This window comes from Ascaphus truei, chromosome 3, assembly GCF_040206685.1.
Source record: "Ascaphus truei isolate aAscTru1 chromosome 3, aAscTru1.hap1, whole genome shotgun sequence".
Taxonomy (NCBI): Eukaryota; Metazoa; Chordata; class Amphibia; order Anura; family Ascaphidae; genus Ascaphus; species Ascaphus truei.
Genome location: NC_134485.1, coordinates 236,038,327 through 236,053,677, shown reverse-complemented (window position 1 = coordinate 236,053,677; position 15,351 = coordinate 236,038,327).

Sequence of the window (15,351 nt, the reverse complement as noted above, 5' to 3'; positions counted from 1 at the left end):
TGTGTGTGTGTGTGTGTGTGTGATGTATGTGTGTGAATATATTTATCAAAGTTGCACAATGTTAATAAATAATTTATTCTCACAACATGTCTTTTTTTTAATTTTTAAAATATATAATACACACACACACACACACACACACACACACACACACACACACACACACACACACACACACACGTTCCCAAGTGACACACAAACACACAGACCACTTCAAAGTGACACACACACACACACAGACAGCTACCAAGTGACACACACACACAGTGATACCCGCCTCCCAAGTGCGCTTGCTGTTTCCTCTGCCAGGACAGCAAAAAGCTCCTGGTAGAGCGAGCGGCAGCAAGCAACAGCGAGCAGCAGCACCAAAGTCTTTACTATGTACCAGGCCTTAGAGACCCTTAGAAAAGGGCTTTGGCCTTATTTTACTAAATGGCTAAATCGGCAATATTTTGCATTATGAAAATATATATACGTACCTGTATATATTTTAGATTTTACGCCATATTCACTAAAAATGATATGTGCAAAATAACCATGTGGTTAATGACCTCATTTGCATATAACTTTTTGTCGGTAATACAGAAGAACCATGATAGTCAGTCTCAGTTTCCTAACACCAAAACGGTACAATTCATGACTGCCATAGGACAATGTAATACACCCCGGTTTGCCACCACTCTGGGTTTTGGGAACTTACCTCCGGGGTACGGGTTCAGCTTCTTAATCTCCCGCAGGCGGCATCTGCCGACATTCTCCTGCATCTCCCCCTGCAACTCCAGTGAACAGGGCCGCGTTGCCACAACAACGGGCATCACGTCATGACGTCACGTAGCGTCCCGTTGCCATGGCAACGCCGCATATTAATGTTCGTAGGGGGAGATGAAGGAGGATGCTGGGAGACGCTGCCACCGCACCCCGTCGCTGCAGGTGAGAGAGAATTTTTTTTAAAACAAACTCTCAGTAGAAGGTGGGAACCCTGAGTACACATCATTACATTATCTCACTGCAGAAAAGTCTTTAAACCCCTTATGATACCTGATGGGATTCTAATGCATAGACAGTCTGGCAATAGAGGATGCTGTTTGTGCAGTCTTTAAACTCCTTTATGGCCTGAAGGTCTATGCATTGTTAACCCAACAGGTATCAAAATGGAAATACAAAGAAAACAAAAGCGCAGACGCACATAGTGAAGTATGTAAAATAAGTATATATATATATTGTTAGGGTAAGATATCTGCGTACATCAGATCAAAAAGTAATCAGCATTTCATGTATAATGACCCGACGTCACACAGCCACAGCTAGACCGCAGGAATTTGACTTTGCTGCCTTATGGAAGATCTCAGCCTGGGAGCACACCACCACGACACTTGGGGAACACCCTCCGCTCGTCTCCAGATTGCAGGTAAGGATCCTTTGCAGGTCAGGGCCGTTGAAAGACCGCCACTTCGTCCGGCTTGCCGCCGATGGGACGCCCTCAGGGGTCAGAACTGTTAAGTTCACCACCGGGCTAATTCGTCACGTGTCCCGTATGTACTTCACGACCGGCCATAAAGTGAGGATGGCCGTAAAGGGAGATATCTCGTCACTTCAGTATTGCCGAGTTCAGCGAATTTTGAAAGACTCCAAGCTAATAACAGCACGCAGATAATGAATAAAATAGTCTTGAGGGCTGTAAAATCTATCCAACGCGTTTTGTAGCGTAAGCTACTTCATCAGGATTTCCCATCGGCGGCAAGCCGGACGAAGTGGCTGTCTTTCAACGGCCCTGACCTGCAAAGGATCCTTACCTGCAATCTGGAGACGAGCGGAGGGTGTTCCCCAAGTGTCGTGGTGGTGTGCTCCCAGGCTGAGATCTTCCATAAGGCAGCAAAGTGGAATTCCTGCGGTCTAGCTGTGGCTGTGTGACGTCGGGTAACCCATGTCATTACACATGAAATGCTGATTACTTTTTGATCTGATGTACGCAGATATCTTACCCTAACAATATATATATATACTTATTTTACATACTTCACTATGTGCGTCTGCGCTTTTGTTTTCTTTGTATTTCAGTTTTTCTAGGGGTGTTCTCATCCCTATCAATATAGCTGCAGACACCTGTTTTCTACTTTGAGGTTGTTTTTTCAACTATTTTATCACAAAGGTGGTTAATGGGTTAATATAATACTTAACATTAGAGGTATTTAGTTGCGCACTTGTTTTCGTTTGTATTAGGTATCAAAATGGGTTTAAAGACTTTTCTGGAATAAGGTAATGGAATTATTTTTATTATATTACCCTATGGTAGTCATGTATTGTACCTGCATGTGGATTTTTGGTTTCATACATTAACTCTTCCCCCCCTCATGTGCATACTAAAGAGGCTATTAAGGCATTTCAATGCCTTATCTAGCCCCTATGGCAAACAAAGGGTGAATTCCCACCTCCCGCCCAGCGGGATGCCAAACCAACCTCCCCATGACACCTAACCCCATAACACACCCCACTGCCCCAACCCACCCCAACCCATTAAGCAAACCCCTCCTTCCCCCCATGTATATAAAGGACTTACAGCACTGTTGTCAAAGTGGGCTTATACGTAGGGTGACCATACGTCCCGGTTTCCCATTAAACATTCTGACAATTTTCTCAAAATCGTTAACATGTCCTAGTTTTTAGCTTTTCCGTGTTTGGAGTCACTTAAAACTCTTAATGGACACTGAATGTTTATATGTGATCAATCATATCAAAGAGTAAACATTTTTAATATACTAGTGAACTCTAATGAAACGATTTATTCATATAAACCAAACCGTCATTTTGATACACTCGAGAGTTTGTGTTATGTTGGGAAACTGAATTACATTTATACAGCATAATTGGGAGCGCTATTAGACAAATACCATTACAATATTTATTTTTAAGTGATGTAATTTGTTTTATAATGATTTTTTTTTCATGTGTCTCGGTTTCTACTTTTGAAAATCAGGCTGTAGCTCATTGAGCCAACATAACATAAAAAACAGTACGAAAATATGCATTGCAATACACAGTACATGGTGTTGATTAACCCTTTTATTGCCAGGGAAGCTACCTGGAACCTTGTGTTTGAAATCCTTATCATGCACTGAACATGTTTTAATACACTGCAAATAGTTATTTGATTTGTTGCCGTTCTGTCTATTATATCTGTCCTGTCAATATGTTTATTTCAGGTTCTTTATAAATTATTTATTGCTAGGGAAGGTCTCTTAAAATTCAGAAATGATCTTGTGGTATCTTAGCATATGTCAAGTTAAATGTATTGCCACAAAATTGATGAAGCATATTTGTTATTACTAAGAACATTATGAGACATATTGTAGAGAAGCTTAGCTTGCTAACAAACAGCGGGATGTCTGCATTTCTTGAAGTTAAAAGATGCATTTTTTATATACACATCTGTCTTTGAAACATTCAGCATCTGTTTTAAATTCTTATTTGCTCTCTCAAGATTGTACTGGTAGCTTTACATTTTATTTGTCCCTCGCTTCTCTAGTATGGTTTATATATTTATTATTTAACTGTATTGGGACTGTTGTTAGTTCACAAGTGTACATGGCATTTTCTCAGAGATTAAATAGCATTCCATAAGGTTGTATCTGGCCATTAACACAATAGTCATTGGAAATAATAAAAATACAAATGTACTTTATAAAGAGCTGACAGGCAAAATAAATCCCTACACTGGAAAGTTTGCTTTCCATATCTTGGTACAATAACTGAGGGAGACATTTTGACTTGTCCACTGTTATAATTAGATGAGTCTTGACCTTGAGACTTTCACTGCAGGGGCTTGTGAATGACATGTGAGGCCACTTTTGAAGGAGAAGCAATTGATTGATTAATGTTCATACTTGATACAGCACCAATTAAAAAATTACACATTTTACTGAATTGAAGGAGGATTTTTGACCTGGCCAGAGATAAAAGCATTACCATGCATTGTATTTGTTCTTTTGTTCTCTAATGCAGTTTATCTATGATTTTTGTTGGGGGATAATCTAGTCCTTTTGAGTTCTACTCTTACCCAATTTATACAAAAAGAGGTTTCATAAGTAATAATATATTATGTAATGTTTATGGTAAATGTTTGAATGTCACTGAAAGAAGACTACGAACACAAATGGTGCATGCTTTCTATGATGTTTAGTGAAATGGTGAATACAAATAAAGTAACATCACTTTAAATTTAAAGCTGCAGTTTAAGCCGCCGTTTAAAAAAACAAAAAAAAACCATTTTTTATTCAATTGAATACAATCTGCACAATGACAAGTGATTAGCTAAGTTGCCGATCCATCCATTCTCCTGTGTTCGATCGGTGAAGATTCGGCTCGGGGTTCATTAAATCTCTGTTAGTGCAGCAGAAGAGTAAGAGTACCCAAGATACAAAGTTTTGTGTGGACGATCATGTGACCAGACAGTTACTAGATACATTGGTGCACTGCTAGAGAGAGGGCATTGCTCAAGAGGGAGGGATTCGATACCCATTTGGGGAGAAGTTGTTACGTTTTTATCCTATTGTGTATTATATGATTGTGATCATTTGACCAACTATTAAATTGATTATTTTTACTAAATTGTTTATTTTATTAGTAATCCCCGGTGTGCTGTGTGAACATTCTTTTCATTCCGATACATACAGTATAGACCCCCCAGGTACATCAGTATCTAAAGGGTGGAGAGAAATAGACAATTACATGCTTTGACATACCAAGTGTGTTATGGTTGAAGTAGTTATACTGTAGGTTTGAATGAATAGGATATAACAATTCCTAATAAATACAAAAAAAGGAGGGGGGGGGGGAGAGACCAAGAACGTATTCAATACACTCAATGTATATTACTGTGAATTAAAAATGCCCTATCCAGGAGGTAGCCAGAGATTGTATGCAGTCACTGGATTGTCTGCAATGTAACTAATTGTACCATATTGTTACACTAGATACAATAGTAAATCAAAAATAAGCCTCTCGCTCAACCTCCTACTCTATATCAATCTACAAGTAGGAGTACTTAAGGGAATAAGTTAACAAAACACAGAAGACCCCCAGAAGGGTCTAGAACAGCCCCTAAAGTAGTGTACTGAATACTATTATAATAAAGGATCAATACATTTATAGAGATGCAAATATAAATCCTAAATTAGAATATTGGCTGGAAAATTCATAGAGTTAAAAGGAATTGAGATACTTGCACCTAAGATAAATGTTCACCAAACTTGGTGTAAATGATAATAAAAGTTAACTTGTAATATAGCTTTAATGAATATGGCAGAAATTAAGTATTTTAATCAATCTGGCACATGAGGGGTTATACGTGATTACAAATTGTCTTAAAAATACAATATATATTTTTTAAACTCCATCATGTGATATTAAGTATTTTAATCAATCTGGTGCTTCAGGGGTTAATGTAGCTAAAGTGTGATTTTAAAAAATACAATATATTGGGTTTATGACAGGTCAACAATTTTTCTGGTCTGTGCTGATCTTCAAAGAGGACTTAAGTGGGTGGGCCATCGCTAAAAGTGACATATTCTTTAGAAAGCAATAAACAATAGCCAGATACTATTCTGTCAGCCTCAAAGAAAACTAAACATTCTTGAATGATTATTGGTGCAACACAGGTCACAACTTAGTTGGAGGACTTTATTAAAAATGAGAACATTATGTGACGGCATCGACTGTGCATAATAAGAGTTACATTTCTGTAATCGTTGCAAAGAGATGCATCCAATGAGACCACACACGACATGAGTAAGAGTGCCAAGGACAGATATCCATTCGTCACTCAAATTTAGGAGCAAGATGGTAAAATTAGTCGTTACATTCGTCATAATCGCCTGAATCTATTGATATGACTCACGCCTGTCTAAGTATTGGGGAAATTAAGTTATGATATATTGAGTCAAGATTTTAAACGCCTTTTTAGAGCAGGGTTTTTTTTTTATCTGTCGTAAAATTGTCAGCCTAGCAGCTGATTTACAACAGGGGTGGGCTTATGTGTTTTCAATGTTTTCAATTATAAGTCTTAGCAAGGTATTATGAAAATCAGAATTCAACAGAGGTGTGTTTGAGACCAAACACGTGAATTTTGATATTTCTAGGCCAGTGACCCCTCTGGGGAAAATCCGAAGATATGGTAATGTACTGTATAGGGATTTATGTTTTTTCCTGTTCTTTTAAGAAACTGTTCTGCATTTACTGTAATATTGTATGTTCCTGTAATTATCTTTTTCTGTAATCTGAAGCACTGTATTATATATATATATATATATATATATATATATATATATATATATATATATATATATATATATACTGTTTTTATATATATATATATATATATATATATATATATATATATATATATATAAAACAATTATTTAATAAGTAATGCTTTGGGGCTCTGAATGAACTGTTGCATGTTCTGGAGAGAGTATTTACATTTTCGGATACATTTTGCTACAACAGATTTTTGTGTGTTAAGTGCATAGTTTTTTCTGTAATAAACAAGGACATGAGACCCTGACAGATATATTAATTTACACATTTTTCATAATTTCTCAAGTGGTAGAAAGTGTATTGATATGATTGCAATTGAGTAAGGGATTAATATGAACTTATTGGAAGTACCTTGCAGAGGAGAAAGGTGTGTTGGCTATAGTAGCCGTGTGTATTAACCCTGGTTGCATATCTAAGTCACGTGCTCACTTGTGTGCTGTTCGCGACAGATGGTATATGGGGATGGAATTGAGGGGAGATATTGTTCATTTGACGTACCTTTGCGAAGGTGAAAAGTGGGCCAGCTTGCAAGCTGTGTATTAATAAATTAGCTGACTCCTCCCCCCTGAAGAAGCGTAGTTTCACACGCGAAACGGTCGTCAGTAGTAGGACTTCACTTAGTGACGTCATCGGAGTGGCGACATCCTCCTGGAATACTTTCAAGGGACGGCTTGTATAGCGTTTTTTTTTCCTTTCCTCCGTTTGGTCCGCCGTGACAATACTGGCTTAATGATTATCAGTTAGAACTAATTTGCTAGACCTACTAGTCTGTGCGTTCGATTGTTGCCATTATCAGACGGCTCTGATGCATTAAATATCTGCACTGTCTGGGGATGCTTGCTTTGCTCTCCCACATATATCATTAGACCTTGCCTTTACACAGCCTATTGGCATTGCTGTGTCTGTTTGGATTGTTATGACGGTGACATTTGCCTTTACCTATGCAACAATATTTCACTTATAGGTGGACAGTTAACACCCTATACACACTTCCATCTACCCAAATGCATTACATCATATGGTATTTCCCTTATTGTGAAATATCCTGCATGTATGGCTTTTACCTAGTGTCCCAAGAGGGTCTTTTGTAATTGCCTACACTGACATGGTTTCTTGCTACTTATTAGCGTATTACTAGCTACTATGTTACATGACAGGAATCATACCTTATCTAGTGTTACATTCCTCTAGATCTACATGGATAAATTCCAACAGTGGTATCCTATAGATGATAATATCTACACCTTATACAAGTCTCAGCCTATACGTTCACCCCTTGCATGATGGAATTGATTCACTGGGGACTATCATATACCAATATATATTTATGTATACATGTATTTACATGTATTCAATACACGTCTAAGACACGACTGATAGTGACTACCCGAGCACCTCACCCGTTCGCCACACCACTGCCACTAATTAGTATTCACTGTATGTAAGAATTCACCATGTTATATTATTGGATTTAATACAATTTTATTATTTTTGTTCTTAACTCTACTGATCTATTGGTCAGTTGATAGCCCGTACAGATAATTCATCTGATGGACCATTACAGTCCTATATCTATTTTCTTCTGTAATTGTATATGCATTGAGTGCAGTTATTGGAGATTCTCTGATCCTCTCTGGATCAATCTTGTATAGCTGTGGTTACTCTCCTATGCACTTTGCATTCTAATCCTGTCCACATTATACTTTTTAGGACAATATCCAAGGTGAGCTGCCCACTCTCTCTTTTTTTGTATCTGAGCCATGTATTAACCCTTGTTTTCACAGGTATCTCGTACGTGACACTGTGTTTTATAGGACTGATGTTATCTCAAGTCAACACCTTGATTTGAAAGTGTTGGGATTGAAATATGGCTTCTGTGACAAGAATAAACAGGACACTTTTAAATGCACCTTGAAAGGCATTCGTTGGGGGATTCTGCTGAGTATCAGGGTGTGTGGCCAAGAGGTATTACAAAAAGAGTACATTTATTAATTATGAAGACATCATGGGGCCAACACATATTCTCAAGAATAACATACAGATATTTCTAACAGTTGCAATGAGAGGAATCAAATGATGTAAAACCCTTCATTATTAGGAGGTGTCTTTCTGGGATATGGAGTGGCTCTGTTAAACAGTTATTAGCCTTCATTGACCATATCAACAACAACTCACTCAATCTCACTTTTACTTCACAATATCACTCACACCATATACATTATTTAGATTAAAATGTATTCATTGGTATGGATCACATGATTCACACATATATATTTCGCTAAGAGCACTCTAGAAACACTCTTTTACATGCTCAAAGTGCACATAGTCATACCCTATTTAAAGGAATACCCTACAGTATGGCCAATATATACACCTACGCAGAAATTGTTCTAATCTTCAAGAGGATATAATAAAAAAAACATTGATAGAAGCCAATCAGAATGCTCTTAAGCAAAACAGAGAAGATTTGATTGGTCATGGTCGGACTCTAGGGAGTTTTACAAAAATAGAACAAATGTGTCTGACCTGGATCCTCCATACTTTATAACTACCTTCAGTAATCAAGCATATGCAATAAGACAAATTATAAATAAACACTGGTCCATTTTGAACATTGACCCTCTTTTGAGAGACATTACAGCAACTAATCCTAAATTTGTTTTTAAGAAATCACAAACATTAGGCAATATAATATCCCCAGGTGTGATCAGAGATGACAAAATTCTCAAAAAACGAGAATTTTTTCCCAAACTTACAGGCTGCTACCCATGCAGTCGATGTAAAATTTGTCCATATGTACTTAAGACCAAAACATTTACAGATATGGATGGCATCAGGTCACACATTACTACCTTTACCAACTGTAATTCAGAATTCGTTATCTATATGCTCATATGTGGCTGTAACAAGCGATATATTGATCTCACAACACGTAAATTTAAGATACGAATTATTGAGCACGTGAGACTTATTGTGAAACGGGATCATGTGCATCCAGTATCTAAACATTTTGATATTTGTCAGAATGGTTCTCTTGCCAATTTTAAGTGTATTGCCATAGAGCATGTTTATTATATACATCACCGTGGAGGTAACAGAATAAATGCTCTGTATAGAAGAGAAGCCCAATGGATATTTACTCTTAACACCTTGATCCCCAATGGTCTTAATACCCAGTGGGACTTGAAATATTTTCTCTAGATACATGACTTTTTTATTCTGCCATCATTATACATGTCTCTTTTGGCTTGAATTGTGTGATTATAATAATTTTCTGTTTAACATGATGCTTTTGTTGTCAACAAACTTTGAATTCACAATATTGATTCATCATATTACTATTTAACATCTGAATACTTCTAGTAATTTTATGATTTTCATAGTTTAATTATAACTAGGTAACCTTTACTATCTGTTACCTGTTAGAATGTAGAGACTACAATTTATTTGCTTCATTTAGTACTAATATTTCTTTCTGTATGTGTCAATCACCAAGCAATAATCTATTATACATGATTATATATAGATATATAGATTACCGGGGGTTATACAAGTCTCCAGTATATTATTACTCTTTGCTATATTGAATGGTGTGTTCTGTTACATATGTCTTTTGTTTCGGTTCTTATTGATTGATTATTTATCAAAGTTTTCTTTTAAACAATTGTCTTGATGAGTTAGTATTAGTGCCTTGAGTCTAGTGGCAATAGTTAATATATAGGTTATTATTACCTATTACATCATTTGATCACAGGTGTTAAGACGTTTTTTTCATTATGGTGATTCTGCATGGTTAATTTATATACCATATAGAGACACCATATATTATCTACTTACTATTCTATATTTTATATCATTTGATTAACATTGTTTATATTAGTATCCAAAATTGACGTCTGTATACAAGTGATCGGATACAGCTTTCCACCAGCACTCTAAGGCACTATATACTCAATGATTACCAATGTACCTTTAATCACCTGCATGTTTTACAGGTGGGGTATAGTTCAGAGGAGGGGCTATTTATATCTGTGACCATCATGCCCCTAATACACTCCATGAGAAAGGGCTGTTTAAGCCTGAAACGCGTGGGAGATTTGTCCTGTTCTGTTTTCATGTTTTTTGTTTTTTAATATGTAATCAATAAAACTTTTTTATTTTTCTCCATCTGGTGAGTTGATCGGTGCTCATTTTTTCGGATTTTTTGCTTGCCTACCAATTTTTTCCTTTACTGTATTTCTGGGAGGACTGGAGATCGCAGCAGTAGCAGGTACTGGCAATAGAGTGGACCGGAGGGATCACAGAGGACGCTTCCGCCCTGAGCTGTGACGTCAGCGGAAGTGACGCGTGCGGATGCGAAGGAGCATACGATCCGAAGGGTTGTATCCAGGATTTCCATGTGAAGATTTTCTAAAGGGCTCCCATCAGAGAGAGAAGGATCTCTAATCTGTGAGTGAGACCAACACTTGTTCTAGATAGGGTGAATTATCTACTGGCTACACCATTATTTTGTATCTATATTTCTTTACATATAATCCAACACGTGAATCACCACCACTCCCTTTACCAAGAAGACAAAATACTACGATTTTGGACTAGCGAGCAGTCCATATTAAGGCTGTAGAGCTGCTATTTCCTCTTTGTATTTATTATCAATTCACTTTTAATCACTTTGGGGTGGTGGTTTTATTATATTTGCACTGGAAATTTGAGGAATTATTATTATAGTTATTACACAGTATTTTGGTGATATACACTACTGTATCTAGTGTGCACATTTTCACTTACTATTTAGAAACGCCCGGTTCCATTTTTCTATGCACATTGATACCCTGAAATCCAAAACCTATGCCAAACTAGGTGTACTTTTATAGGAAAAAATCCTCCGTATGTCTGTTGAGCAGAAAGCGTATCGCACAGCAGATGTTAATGCTAATTATATACTATGGGGACATAGTATATGGCACGGCACCTCAAATCCACCTTGACAAACTTGATACCCTCTACAATTCAATATGCAGTTTTGTCCTCCAATGCAACTACAACACACATCACTGCCAAATGCTCAAAGAACTAGATTGGAGTCTAGGCCCAAAGTTCATCTTTCCTGTTTTGCCTTCAAATACTTTCTTTGCAAGCTACCTGTCGATCTGAACAAGCTCCTCACCCCTACCACATGCAGCACTTATCATCTGAGACCAGACTCCAAAAGATTGTTCATGGTCCTAAGGCTCAACAAAGTATCCGGTTGCTCCTCCTTCTCTTACTGTGCACCCCACAACTGGAACAACCTACCGGAGACTCTCACATCCACATCCAGTCTAAGTTCTTTCAAAACTAAATCTGTCTCACATTTGAATCTGGTCTGTAACTGTTACATACACATATAATATATATTATCTTTAACTGTGCATGCAATGTCTTGTATACTGTACAGTATAATATTTAACCTTGCTCACTTAATGTAACTATGTATTTGTAACCATGTATCTGTCATCATAACGCTATGCCCAAGACATACTTGAAAACGAGAGGTAACTCTCAATGTATTAATTCCTGGTAAAACATTTTATAAATAAATAATATATGTTAAAGACCTAGATCTTATTTTTAGATTTTATTATTATATCATATATACATATCTTTATATACATTTATGGCATAAAAGTAGACCGCATGTAGTGATTGATATATTACTCTAATCATTAAAAACATCGATAAAAATAAGTGGTAAAAGAAAGCACTTAAATAGTTATACACACATTTATCTCAGTTACATTCTTGGGAAAATATAAGTATATTATTAGTACATACAAATATCTAGCAGAATTCTACAAATGTTACACTGTAATAAGACACTCAGTTAAATCAATTATTAGATGTTCTTCACATGGAACCGATCCAATATTTTGACCTACAGTAGGTTTTAGTCCAAGGAGCCACTAGGACTCTCTTACACAATTAGGGGAATAAAAGTGATGATTTGAAGAATGAAAGATATCCTACAGAGCTAAAGAAAACATCCCAAGTTGTTATGTTCATTCATCCCCTGTGGAGAAATAGATTGTAATTGATCCAAAAAGCTTCTCTTTAAAGCAAACATTTTTTTCCAGTTTCATCTCTACTTTGTCTTTTAACAGTTCAAAGATAAAGAATCTTAATTGTGACACATTGTGTCTTTTTCAGAAAAGTGCTGGGCGACCGAAGATTATTCTTTTTTTTAGACTAATGTCTGATTTATGTTGGTACAGATGCAATTTAATCATTCTAGAGGTTTGTCCAAAATAAATCATACTCCATTGGCATTTAAGGGCATACATAACCCAACTACTGTCACAGATGTAGAACTCCCATCATTCAACTATCTTTCCACTTAGAGGATGATGGACTGTTTCTCCCCTGGCTATACTGTTGCAATGGTAACAATATAGACATTGGTATGTGCTCTTTTTCTTCATACCAAAGGTTTGTTGATTGTGTGATGTGATTGCTAAATCTGCCTTTACTAACATAACCCATTGTGCCCGTTTATAGGAAAATAATGGTTCAAGTTTAAATAGATGTGATATCGTTTTATCGTTTTGCAATAAGTGCCAGCGTTGTTTTTATAATATTTTTTTTATTTTCAATGATTAACTTTTGTAAATAGATACACATGGAATTTAATTTTCTATGGTATCTTTAGGTTTTGGCATAAGATTCTGTCTTTATTTTTGAGACCTCTGCAGATTCCAATATCACACAAAATAGATACATGTACAAATATAAAAATATATATAATAGTAAGGAGGAGAGGCCGTGCTGGTCGGCAGTCCCTGAGTTTGCACATCATATACTGAAAATACTTGATTAGTAAGGCAGGAATGTGTCATGAGAAAGCACAAGGTTCACTACCATTAGTACCCTTTGGTCTCATAAAAAGCATAGTATTAACTATAACAGACGTTAGTGGTAATGACATGCAAATGAGGCATTATCATAGTATTGTGTATTCACTAAAGTCCCCTAAGGTTAATTTGTGTACTTAACATGTTATTTGTCATAGCTAAACTTGACGTTAGTTCCATTCTGACCCTGTAATAGGGCTTTTGCAGAATCGTGTCTGCACTGTCACAGGTATGTCACAGATATGTTTTTCGTCCAAAACCGGGGAGCGCAGATGGAATAACCGAAAAGTAAAAAAACAATATTGTGCAATAAGCCTAACACAAGGCAGGTGATGTAGTTTGGTCATAGGAGTTATACTCACTTATTCCCCAAATAATTAAAGCAATTCCCAAATCATTGGCAACAAACGTCGCTGGTTGTCTGAGGGAAGAGACCGATAGTGCAGATGGTAAAACTGTTCTTTATATTATATCAACAATAAAATTTAATACTCGCATTGTGTCAAATCTTTAAAAGCATTTTTACCAAGGTAAAAATGATATGAGGTTGGAAGATAAGATAGCGCTCCCACCACCTCCTCCTCCCTCGCAAACTCGGCGTCTCACTTTAGGGTTCCCGCCAGGGGCATAGCTATAGTCAGGGCAAAGCCTGGGGGCCCATGCTCTTGGGGGGGCATGCTCTCCCCCCTGTCGGCAACCCGGCCCCCTGCCCGCACATTAATTCCCTGCAGCGGGTAGGAAGCAAAGAGGGAAATCTCTTCCTCTGCAGGTGGGCGGGGCCTGGGTCAGGGGGCGGGGCCCTGAGATGCAGCTTAAAGCTCAATATCCTGCATGTTTGTTATTTTTAATAAATCAGCTCTGTAGTAAGAAAAAATACTTTTAGCATTTTCTGTTTTTAAAAAAACAACTTTGAAAGACCAATTTTCTTGTATTCTATTTTAACAACCATTTACTAAGGCACTGCCCCTTCATGTCCTGTCACAAGCCCTGGCACACCCCTTTGTCAGCCCTGCCCTCCCTCTAGCACTTGTCAGTGCATAAATGCTCATGAATATTCATGAGCTTCCACTGCCAGTCAAGCAGATTATAAACAAATGCCAGCTTTTAATATGTCACCAAATTTCGACCTATCTATACATGGAAAACGAATTGACTGGCAGCTATACAGTTCTTTAGGTAATTAGAGATTGCCCACATGAAACCATTGAAGTAAAAAAATAAATGCAAAAAAAAAAAGACTGAACTGCAGCTTTAAAGGACAGAGGGGAAATTCCTTCCTCTGCAGTGTCTGTGGGTGGGCGGGGCCTCAAGTAGTGCAGCGTGGGACTGGAGCTGCAGCCTGAGAGACAGGCTGGGAAAGGTGAGAGGGAGGGGAAGGGTTAATGCACAGGGGTAAAAACAGACATGAAAGGGAAGAAGACAGAAAAGAAGAGACACAGAGAAAAAAGTGCAAGAGATAAATGTATAAGAGGGGAAAAAAAGACATGAGAGAGAGAGCAAAGAGAGAGAGAGGCGGGGGGCAGAGACATGAGGGGGCCCTGATTTTTTTTTACCTGGGGGCCCTCATGTCTAGCTATGCTACTAGTTCCCGCACTTCAGGGTTGGATGCCCAGATGTTCGTCTCCACTGCAGATGCGTCTCTCTCGGATCTGTACAGGCACACTACGCATTTCACCGCTGGTGATTTCATCAGGAATATTTTCCACTCCTCTTAGACTACTCCTACTGTATATACTGTCCCAGGTCTTTCAATTGGACAAAAACGGAAGCGTTGATAATTGGCAGTGTCTATCACATCAGTTAATAGAAAAAAGAACAACAGCTTTTTTTAATTTCAGCAGACCCCCCTTGATCAACAAGTATCATTCAGTCTTAATTGTTACAACAAAAGAAATCATACACAAAGTATGTATGCAGTGTGCTGTGATTCCAAAATAATTGGTTATATACTCTGCATTTAGAAATAACTGTATATGAAATATGGGGTAAGCAGGATATCCCTGTTTACGCTGAGGCAAATAGAAAAATTCTGACATACCTGCCATTGGTGTCTCAAAATGGGACACCCTGGATGTGATAACATCTGACCTCTAAGATGTAGAATATGTACATATAATAACACACAAAGATAGTTATACAATTCAATAATACA